Source organism: Sciurus vulgaris (assembly GCF_902686455.1).
Source record: "Sciurus vulgaris genome assembly, chromosome: 9".
NCBI classification, from domain to species: domain Eukaryota; kingdom Metazoa; phylum Chordata; class Mammalia; order Rodentia; family Sciuridae; genus Sciurus; species Sciurus vulgaris.
The window spans coordinates 136,970,665-136,982,786 of record NC_136469.1 but is presented as its reverse complement, the minus strand read 5'-3'; positions in this window follow the sequence as shown (position 1 = coordinate 136,982,786).

Sequence of the window (12,122 nt, the reverse complement as noted above, 5' to 3'; positions counted from 1 at the left end):
AGGAAGGATCTCTGGAGGCAGGAGAACTTTTGACCACAGGAAGGTGTTCATTCTTTCTTCTGATAGACACTGTGATCTTGGAATGGAGATCAGGTCTGGGAAGGGTTGAACAGTGGGATCTGGCATCATAAGACAAAGTGAAGGGTGGAAATGGTAGTGGCTTCTCAGACTGGCTTCATCCCTGAGGATGAACAAGTTATTTTTTATGAAGTCCAGCTGGTCAAAAATGCAGGGCTCTAAAGGGAATATGGATGGTATTATATGTAGAACTGTGAACACTCAGAAGATATGACAGAGTTCTAACCCTATTACTTGTGAATATGACTTTCTTTGGATATAGGGTCTTTGCATATGAGAATAATTAACAAGGGCTCATACTAAGTTAGGGTAGCCCTAAGTCCTTTGATTGACGTCTTTATAAGTCTCTGAGAACACAGAGACACACAGGGGGAACATCATGTGAGGGGAGGCAGAGATTTGAGTGATCTACATGCCAAGGAATACTGAGGATTTCCAGCCACCACTAGAAGCTGGGTGAGCAGCCTGGAACAGACTATCCCTCTGAGCCTGCAGAAGGAAGGAACAGAGCTTGCCGATGTCTTGATTTTGCACTTCTAGCCTCCAGGACTTTGATTTTCACCATTTTAAGCTCCAAGGTTTGTGGAACTTCTTCTTCTTCTTCTTCTCTCTCTCTCTCTCTCTCTCTCTTTTTTTTTTTTTACAAAAGCCTAAGAAAACTAATACAGATGGGAAGGGAAAGAGAGTCATGAAAATAATTGCTTTGGATGCTAATACGTGTGACTCAGAGAGAGGAATGGAAGTTAGCAAGTGTCTGGGGACTTATAGCAAAGAAAGATTTCAGAGGAGGATGGGAATTATGGTCTTGGAATCTCCATACAAATGAGCAGCCTGAGAAATAAAAGAAATGAATGGCAAAGGTGGTGGCTGTGATATTTTCTAGTAGTCAAGAGTTGGCTGAAATTCAGTATCGGCGTGAATTCAAACAGCAGTACAGCCAGATCTCAGGACCCACACTTAGTTTGTGCCTCTGCAGTGTCACACAATTGTGGATTGAAAATACATGAAAAGAATTGTTTCTGTAACCGAACATGTGCCGACTTTTTTCTTATCATTTATCCCCTAAATAATACAGCATACAGCTGTGTACATAGCATTTACATTGTATTGGCTATTTTTATTTATTTATTTATTTTATAATTTTTTACAGACTACGTTTTGATTCATTGTACACAAATGGGGTACATCATTTCATTTCCACGGTTGTACATGATGTAGATTCATACCATTCACATAATCATACATGTTCATAGGTTAGTGTTGTCTGTCTCATTCCACCATTTTTCATACGCCTCCTCCCTCTCATTTCCTTTGTGAGTAATCTAGAGATGGCTTAAGGTATAAGAGAGGATGTATGTGGGTTAGAGGTGAATGCACACCAGTTTACATTTTACATGGTAGGTTTTGATATGGGGAGGGGGATTGAAACCAATGTCCTGTGGATATCAAGGAATAACCATAATATTAAATGGGAAAATATTTTTTAATATTAAAACCAAACTCAGACAGACTCAGGGTAACTTGAAGTCTTGAGGGAGGGAAACAGGCAGCAGTGCTCAGGGAGAAGATATACAAATATATATAAAGATGCATGGAGAGACATTCTTAAAGGCATAGAAAGGGCCTTGTGAACCTCCAGGAGAACTGGTGTCCTTCTTATCCAGGCCACAAGTGTGCAGAGGTAGGATATGGTAGTAGGGGATTTGTCACCTCTCTGGATATTTGCTCCATCTTTATCCAACTGAAAGTACTTGGTGTTTGTTGAGCTTTACTGGCAACCTCACTTCCAGGAAGTAGTGACTAAAGAATTTCCACTCTGAACCCACTAATGATCTGCTAATTGGTTGGTGAAGTGGAAATCACAGGGTATAAATGTAAAGCCAGATGGGATTTCTCCTTTTGGGATGACCACAGCTTTGTAGAGTTCACGAATGCCAGGGAGAAGGAAAGAAGTGCAGTCAGAATTGTACCCTGGACTTTGGAAGGAAAGATTAAAAAAAAATCCAGGGGAGTTGGGACATAGCTCAGTGGCAAGGGTAGGTACTTGCCTAACATGCACGAGACCCTTGGTTCTATCCCCAGCTTCATCGCCACCACCAACAAAAAAATACATTTTAAAAAAATTCAGAGTGTCTTTTTTGTAATTCCTCTTGATGAATTATGCAAAATTCCATAGACTCTCTGTTTTAACCAGCTTTTTGGCTGTTGGGACCAAAAGATCTGACAAGAACAATTTTAGAGGAGGAAAAGTTTATTTGGCACTCAGGGTTTCACAAGTCTCAGTCGTAGACAGGAGCCCCATTGCTCTGGGTCTGAGATGAGGCAGAACATCATGGTGCAGAGAAACAACCCAGAACGTGGCACCAGGAAGCAGAGAGAAAGAATCTACTCACTAGGGACAAAATATACTCAAAAGGCACACCCCCAGTGATCTACCTCCTCCAGCCACACCCTGTCACCCAGTTAATCCTTCTCAGGGAATCAATGCACTGATTAGGTTTAGACTCTCGCAATCGAATCATTTCACCTGTAAACTTTCTTGAATTGTCTTGCACATGAGCTTTTGGGGGACACCTAATATCTAAGCATAACACTTCTCTCCTTCTTCCGCTTTCTTTCTCCCTTTCTACAGTTGAATGTCACATACTTCTAATTTTGTGTGGATCATTGGGGGATTAAGTTTGCATTTAAAAATTGAAATTCTCCGGGACTGGAGTTTGTGATGGGGTGAGGTTGGTGTTCAGGCAGACATCCTGGGCATGGCTGCGTGCAGGCAGCAGGCTCCCCCTCTGTGTTCTGGAAGGACTCAGTACATGCCATCAGGGCAGTCTGCTAGTTGTGCTTTTCACACGCCGCTATTCATACTTATTAAATATAAATGACAGTCTGTTTGGTTTCATCATTAGTTTCAATAGTTGCACATTCTTGATAAACCTTATGGTATTTTGTTAGCATTATTGTAGGAAATGAAAACATTGGCATTACTTACGTTTTGAAACTATAGTTTTGTTTTCAGTCAGCTGTTTTGCTTCTGTGACCAAAAGACCCAACCAGAACATTTTATTTGGGGTTCATGGTTTCAGAGGTCACAGTAGATAGATGACTGACTCCATAGCTCTGAGTCCAAGGTGAGCTGAACATCCTGGTTGAGGGGCAGGGAGGAGGAAAGCAACTTAGAACAATGCAATAAGGTAGCAGACAGAGCTCTACTCACTAGGGACCAAATATAACTCCCCAGTGACCTACCTCCTCCAGCCACTCCTTTCCCGTTTATAGTTATCACTCAGTTAATCCAATCAGAGTGAATCAATGCACTGATTAGGTTATCGTTCCCATAACACAAACATATCACCTCTGAACTTATGTGCAACCTTAGAGGCAGATGACCAGTATGGATTATGGTATTGTCAAAGACATTTAAGCCTCATTTTTTCACTATAGAATAAGAGTAAAGCTTTAGTGAGGGTTAAATGGCATCCTGCACATACTGTTTAGACAATGCCAATAAATAGTTAATACTTACTAATAGTTCAGGGATGCTTGTAATTTTCTGTGGACTATATGAAGTGCCTTACATATGCTTTACATATGCTTTACATATGCTTTACATACAGTGCCTTACATATGAAGTGCTTTTCATATGCTGTTTTTTTCCTCAGAAAACTCCACAAAGAAGGTGCTACTATAATCCATATTTAATTTATTTTTGGCATTGGGGGACTGAACTCAGGGATGCTTTATCACTGACCTACATTCCTAGTCCCTTTTTATTTTTTAGTTTGAAACAGTGTCTTGCTAAGTTGCTGAGGGCCTCACCAAATTGTGTATGCTGGTCTCAAACTTGTGATCCTCCTCCCTCAGTCTCCAGAGTCACTGGGATTACAGGTGAGTACCACTGTTCCTGGCTATCATTCTTATTTTACAGATAAGGAAAGCAAGAGATACAGTGCATTTAGGTAACTCTCAAAATTACACAGTTAATGACAGCATGAGAATTTTAAACCCAGAAAGCCTGGTTGTAGATGTCTTGTTGGTAACTGCCACACTGAAAATATCAATAAAGCACCTGCTTCTTATCTCAAGGAGTCATAGAATAAGATCTAGGCCAAGTGCATTGTCTCCATTCATTTGCAGACACTCTGCTCATTTCCTGTGCACATTAGGAGGGACTGTGTCTTGCTCATCCTGATTCCCAGCACTCAGCTCAGTCCTGGCTTAATGAATGACTGAGGGACAGTGATCGATCTCCTCACTGACCTTTTCAGTACTCGTAGTCTTTCCAGATGATGTTAATGAAGCCTTGCTCTGTCTGGGAACATCACCTGGAGTGAAGTCTTCCCAGATTCCACTTTGAATCCAGTGTTTCCGACTTGATTCTGAGGTGAATCTTATTGAAATTCCATGAGCTTAGTCTGGCCATCCAGCTGAACGTATCAAAATGTTGTTTTTCACCTGTGCTTAAAATTCACATAGCTCTCTAACCATAGATTTTTAGTCTTGAAATGAACCTTACATGAGAAAAAATAGGTGTCCAAAGATATGAGATGACTTTCTGCAGATCACCCAGACGTTGGGGATAGATTCTAGACTGGAAGCCAGGACACTGTCCTTGGCAGGTTGGACATGGAAGGAAAATCTGGAGAATTAAAGATACCACAGTATGGACTTTGCTAATATGTCCATACATTTAAATTAAGCTGAAAAAAAAAAACCCTTACATATTTTCTTCATTAACAAATGGCTTTAAAATTCTCTTTTTATAATGAAAATTTTAGAAGTGATAAAAGTACAGATATAGGATACTCACTGACAATAAAACCGTGATGATATCACATATGGGCTTTGAGACATCAGCGCAAGTTCCGCACAACTTGGATTTTATTTTACACATCATACATCAAGTAAGTGTTTTATAAAAGATTTAAGGCATTCAAAACATTCAGAAGTGTATCATTTATGGGAATCCCTAAGCATCTATGAACCAAACTAGGCAGCACTTTGGACAAACTCAAATTATTATACTAATGGAAACATTAGAAAAGAAGGTTCGAGTCTAGGACTCTGTTTGAATCAAGGTCCATTATAGTATTATTTTAACAGATGAGCCATTTATGGAATTATATTTTCAAAGCAATGGTTGGCCAATATTTCAAAATGAGTAGTTTTTGGTCGTACTTGAAAAGGGAGAAATTTGTAAACTTAGGGAATAGATCCTTTCCTAAGGACAATGTTAAGAGTGACCAACGATAATAGTGATTATTAGCTACTCAGTGCCAAGTATTTACTGGCATTACTAATGCATGAAGATACAATCCATCACTCCTTCCTCAGGGACACCTCTGTCCTTTGCTTATATTTCAGGTATGGCAATAATCTCAACCTTACATTGCATGTGGCTTGTGTGTTAGGTATGAGCAGTGACTGCCTCTTCAATTGTTTTTAACAGGTGAAGTGAGTTATCTAAAGTCACATATGGCATGTATGGCAGATCTAGGATCAGGTCCAGATCCTTAGACTCCAAGTTCTGTGGAAATAAGTAAAGACCAAACAGATGAGAATAAGTGAATTCTCTTCATTTGGAGTTGTTGTAGTAAAGAAGTCAGCCACTGTTATTTGTAATTTGGTACAAACTTATAGGCAGGCAGAGGAGCAGGGGAACTTCATAGTGGAAAGAAGGGAGGGCTTCAGGTGTTCCAGGTTGAAGGTTGTTGGCCTGGGAATGTTGGAGGGCTTCCTGTGTAGTTGGTTAGGGGTGTGCCATTGATGTTCTTTGGTCCTAAGTTGGAAGCAGGGACAGTATTTAGGTAGGTTGTCAGTTATTGATGATTGTAAGGGGGTGGTGGCGAGGTCATTGTTGGCTCCCTGGATCAATTGCTGAGACAGTTGTCTGACTTCCTAGAATAGTCGGAATCACAGACAGCGGCTGGTTTCCTGGGTGGATTCTAAAGATAATGGTTTTGTTTTCTGGGTTGCTTGCTCCAGACTGTGGTTCAGAGTTCTTATGGGTCCATGAAGGTCAGTTTTATTTGCCATCTGTCCATTGTATGTGCATTCAGTCTGTCAGTCTGTCTTGTTCCTTCCAGATCAGGCCTCAGCAGGCATTCTGTAAAGTGCCAGGTAGAAAGTATTTTCAACTTTCAAGCTGTTCAGTCTCTGTGGCAATCACTCGACTCTGGCATTTTAGCATGAAAGCAGACACAGATGATAGGTAAGGAATGAATTTGGCTGTGTTCCAATAAAACTTTATTTTCAAAAATAAGCAGTAGGTTTGATTTGACCCTACTGTCCTAGTTCATTGACCATGTTCTAGAATAAAGGGTTTCCACAAAATTTACAAATGTGTGTTGTGACTCGCTCTGTCCTGACTGTTTCAGTGCTGTGGAAGCTATAATCATTGGGGTCTAATTTCTGAGAGGTGACACATTCAAGAAGCATAATTCAACAACCAAAAAAATTTTAGAATTTCATTATTTTTTCCTTTCTTTCGAAAGATCTTTATACAACTCATTTAATGACAAAAGGACACCTCTTATCCTGCTGTTTTCCTTCTGTCTTGCTCCTTCACAGCACATACTCCCATTTCATAACCTCGGTTGCCAAAATTCTTCACCAGTCCCCTTGATGCACAATGATTCAGCACCATCTTCCCCTCAAAACACACCAGGCAAGAGCAATATTGTCAAATTGGCCAGGGTGATGTGTCCTTACCCTTGTCCCCTCAGGTTTGCAACATGGCTGCCATGGCTTCAGTCATCCCAGGCAGAGAGAATAATATCTGGAGGAAGCAGAGGCCATTTCTTTTCTTGCATCCCCTTGAGAGTGAAGAGCTTTCTCCCATGTGCTTCCCAGCAGACTCATTCTCATATCTCATTGACCTGATAGCATCACACCTACGTCAATCCTGCTAAGAGCAAGGGGACCACCATGACTGGCTTAGATCAGGCCAGGTCACCTGCTGTGGCTGGGAACACCTCTTGTGGGGGAGGGTGGACGTGAATGAATGACTCTGAGGTTCCATTGGAAGGATGAAGAGGGGGTTGATATGGAGAAGCCAAGCAGCTGTACATTCAGCAAGACGCAAAGGGGTAGGCAGAGTAGCAGATGTACAAACAGGCAGCAGGAGGAGAGAGGACCTGTGAGAAGCCCATCTCCAGGTGTTCAACACACCTTAGAGTAGAACCGGTCAAGGATATTCCTTCTTGTGGTAGAGAGAAGGCTTGGATTTGTGGGTAAATTGTTGGTTCTGATCTTCCTCTCAGCACATCGAATGCTATGCAAGAGCAGGTAAGAGCGAACTGGCAAAGATGGTCTGTCTTTCTTGTCTCCAGCCTGCTTTTGTTGCCTACTTTCACACTTTCCACAAATCTCACCCTCTTGTGTACTGAGAGCCTTGCACTTCCCACCATGAATGCTTTGAGCTGAAGGAATGTCGGTTGTGGAGAGGGAAACCCCAGTCGTGAACCCTGGCTCACCTGTTATCTGCTTGCAGACTTGGACAAGTTACCTGGCCATGAAGAATAATATCTACCCCATCTTTGCAGATGGATGCTTACTGCCTTCTTAGCTCAGGTAGTTGCTGGGAGGATTAATGAATAAAATAAATTTTCAGAAAGTACCTGGCCCTGGTTTGTCCTTTGGGTTAATCAAACCTATCCACTCATTGTTCCCTGAATCACTTCCTTCTTTTCTGAGTTTCTATCTTTACATGTAGCTTCATGCTATTTTTCTTCCTACACTGCCATCCTCTCCAGCTACGATGCCTTTCCTTGTCATCTCCATTTGGGATCTTATCAACTGAAGCAGGGCCCATATTTATTTTATCTATGAATTTACCAATTACATCCAGCTCATAGCAAATAACCCGGAACAGTAAATACTTGCTGAAAAATGAATGAGCAGAAAATAAGAGAACGTAGATGCAAATATTTGTAAACTTAGGGTATGATGCAAATGCAATATACTCTATTCTCTTCCCACAAAAAAAAGTTAGCATAGATCTCTTTAGAGAGTAGGCATGCAGCTGAGGTAGTCCATGTGTCCTGGGTGCAAAGTGGAGCAGAACTCTGAGCTTGTTTTAATTTAAACTGGGAATGTTTTAGAGCATGAGAAGACTTGTCTTGTGTCAGACCTGATCTATGTGTCTTGCCTTCAGGTTGTCCAAAGGCTAATGGCAAACAGGTAACGTCTTGCCTCCAGGAGCCTCCTTCAAACAAACATTGTGAATTGACCATGTTGCTTTCCCACTGAGCCTGGACATGGCCTCCACATTCTTTTGAAGCTGTTTAAAGCTGTTTTTATAGGTGGCTAGTACCAATTCATCAGAACTGGCCCTTAAATTGAAACTTAAATTCTATTAATCTATATCTATCTATCTATCTATCTATCTATATATATATATATTTTTTTTTTGGTGGGGGTGGGGTACTGGGGATTGAACCCAGGGTGCTTAACCACTGAGCCACATCCCTGGCCTTTTTAGCATATTTATTTTGAGACAGGGTCTCACTAAGTTGATTAGGGCCTCACTCTCACTAAATTGCTGAGGCTGGCCTTGAACTCATTATCCTCATGCCTCAGCTCTCAGAGCCGTTGGGATTAGAGGCCAGGTGGTGTCCAGCCAGAGTATCCTTTTTTTTTTTTTTGAGGTGCTGGGGACTGAACCCAGGGCCTTGTGCTTGTGAGGCAAGCACTCTAACAACTGAGCTATCTCCCCAGCCCCCAGAGTATTCTTTGTTTTTTTTTTTTTTTTTTTTTTTTTACTTGCTTGTTATTTTCTATCAACAGAGACACTTTCCTTCTGCTGATCACTTCTTCGTTCTCTTCTTTTGGCCATCAGAACGTCCTTATATCCAAATACAACCCCTCCTTTGGTAAAAGTACGCAGTTTTTGGCTTTTCAACCAGAGCAAGTATCTCGATGATTTGTTTTTTTTTTTTTTTTTTTTTTTTTCCTACAAAATAAGAGAGATACCAAAGGAGAAATGAATCAACCTGCCTCAGTGAGATCACTGGGAAGTGTATTAGAAACAAGCCCCTCTGCACCAGGGCTGATCCTGGCAGGCCAGACTCACTTTTAAGTGCATTGCTGTTTCCACAATATACTGCTCTTATGCACCCTTCTTACCACTTAAAACATTTTACAAATGTTTCCTAATTGATTTATTACCCTGGAACCAGTTCAGAACCCAGCAGAAGAGTTATTAAAAAGTCAGAAAAAATGATTTATGATGAAAGATTAAGAACTGAATAGGATCTGAATGCTGACCAAACAAGAGTCCATGGCAGATGCCTTAGCTACCTGTAATTGCCTGGCAGTGTGTGAACTTCGGAGCAAGACAAGGGGTATTTCACTTGATCATTAGAGGTTTCAAAGCAGAGAGATTATTTATTTATTTTTTAAGTACAGAAAAATTCGGTGAGGCAGATTGATTCCCTAGGGTGGTGGGCAGTCTCAGAAAGCTGCATACTCAAGGTTGCCATGGGGTCAAGGTCAGGAGTAGGGAGTGATGCTCTTGTACATTCAGGAAGACACCAGAACCTTCTTCTAACCCATTCTTATTGTCCTCCTCTATCCAACAGCCTATCTGTTTTGAATATATGATTTTGGAAGACTTTATTACCTTTGTGTCTCTGGAAAGAAACCGAGAATCTGCAACAATAAACCTAAGAAAAATGACTATCTAATTCACTGTGGAGAATGCCCTCTGCCAAAAAGGATTGTGTCTGTTGCTTATAGGCACCAAAATGGGCATTTCCCTAATTAGTTCCTCCAAGTAGTTGACTTAGAAAATCTCAAGTTTGCAGAAAATGTATAATACTAATATAATAAAAACAATTCATAGGTTCTTTATGCTTAAAAAAACCTTTTGAATTTTATTGTTTTAGGAATGAATGTCCCTCAAAGATAAATATTTTTTCTTTGCTCCATATAATTAATTAACTTATAAATGCACTCACTCCCAAAGCAGTAAATGACTATTTATGATGCACACGATAGGAACTAGTTAATGTAGGGAGAAAGAAGAGTGGTGAGGAGATTGAAAGCGTCACTTCTCTCCGAAGGACGATTTTTGCATCTCTGTTCATCAGGGATATTGGTCTGAAGTTTTCTTTCCTTGATGTGGTTTTGGTAACAGGGTGATATTAGCCTCATAGAATGAGTTTGGAAGGGTTCCCTCCTTTTCTATTTTACTGGAATAATTTGAGGAGTATTGGTGTTAATTCTTCTTTGAAGGTCTTGTAGAACTTGGCTGAGAATCCATCTGGTCCTGGGCTTTTCTTAATTGGTAGGCTTTTAACGGTGTTTTCTGTTTCATTACTTGAAGTTGTTCTGTTTCAATCATGTGTGAAGTCTTGATTCAGTTTAGGTAGGTCATATGTCTCTAGAAATTTATCAATGTCTTCAACATTTTCTATTTTATTGGAGTATAAATTTTCAAACTAGATTCTAATTATCTTCCATATTTCAGTTGTGTCTGTTGTGATGTTTCCTTTTTCAATCATGAACAGACACTTCACAGAAGATATACAATTGATCAACAAATATATGAAAAAATGTTCAACATCTCTAGCAATGAGAGAAGTGCAAATCAAATCAAACAACATTACCCTATGTGAATTTATGATTACACGAATGGTATGCCTTTACTCCATGTACAAACAGAGAAACAACATTATCCCATTTGTTTACAATAAAAAAAAAAGAAAAAAAGAAAAAAGAAAAAAAAAAAACACTCTAAGGTTTCATCTCTCTCCAATCAGAATGGCAATTATCAAGAATACAAGCAATGATAAGTGTTGGCAAGGATGTGGGAAAAAAGGTACACTGATATGTTGCTGGTGGGAATGCAAAATGGTGCAACCACTATGGAAAGCAGTGTGGAGATTCCTCAGGAAACTGGGAATGGAACCACCATTTGATTCAGTTATCCTACTCTTTGGTTTATACCCCACGGACTTAAAATCAACATACTACAGTGACACAGCCACATCAATGTTTATAGCAGCTCAATTCACCATTGCTAAAATATGGAACCAATGTAGATGCCTTTCAATAGATGATTGGATAAGAAAATGTGATTTTATATATATATATATATATGATGGAATATTACTTAACTTTAAATAAGAATGAAATTATGGCATTTTCTGGTAAATGGATAGAGATGGAGAATATCATGCTAAGCAAAATTAGCCAAAAAACCAAAGGTTGAATGTTTTCTCTGATATGGGAATGCTAATTCACAATAAGTGGGGGGATGAAGAATAATAGAGTTACTTTATATTAGGTATAGGGGAGTGAACGGAGGGGAAAGGGTATGGGGGTAGGAATGATAGTAATGAAACACATTATTACCTCAGGTGCATATATGACTGCATTACTAATGTGATCCTACAATATGTATAATCAGAAAAATAAGAGATTACATTCCATTTATGTATGATCTATCAAAATGTGTAAATGCATCCTACTGTCATGTACAACTAATTAGAACAAATAAAAAAAATTTAAAAAAGAGCTAATGGAAAAACCAAACTTCCAAAGCACAGTGTTCACAGAAGGAATTAGTTTAATGCAATAAATTGGTTCAAAATGATGGGCAGACGCAGAAGAGGCTCAGAGGACTGGAAGGTAGCAGAGGCCACGGCCATAAGTGAAGGTTTGCAGTAGGGGACTTAAAGATAGTGGGAGAGAAAGTGAAGCAGATGATTCAGGTACGAAGACTCAGGGTCCCTAGGACGCCGCTCCAGGGAGTCCCATTCTGATTGCATTGAATGTGAGTGGCATCCCTGGAGTTGGGGGACACAGAAGAACTGAAGAGGCTTTAACAGAGACTTACAGGGATGCAGGGGAGGAGACCTGAGCTCTTCAGAAGTGTTTGCCGAGCTTCTGAGGAAGCAATATTTAAGCTAATTCATGGTGATGTGGAATTAACTAGAAGATGGAATGAATTAAATTTCAGGCATAGGAAAAAGTGGTTGCAAATCTAAGGAGGTTGGGAGAACATGGGCTGTCCTGGGCCTGCCTGTGGAGTGGCAGGAGGT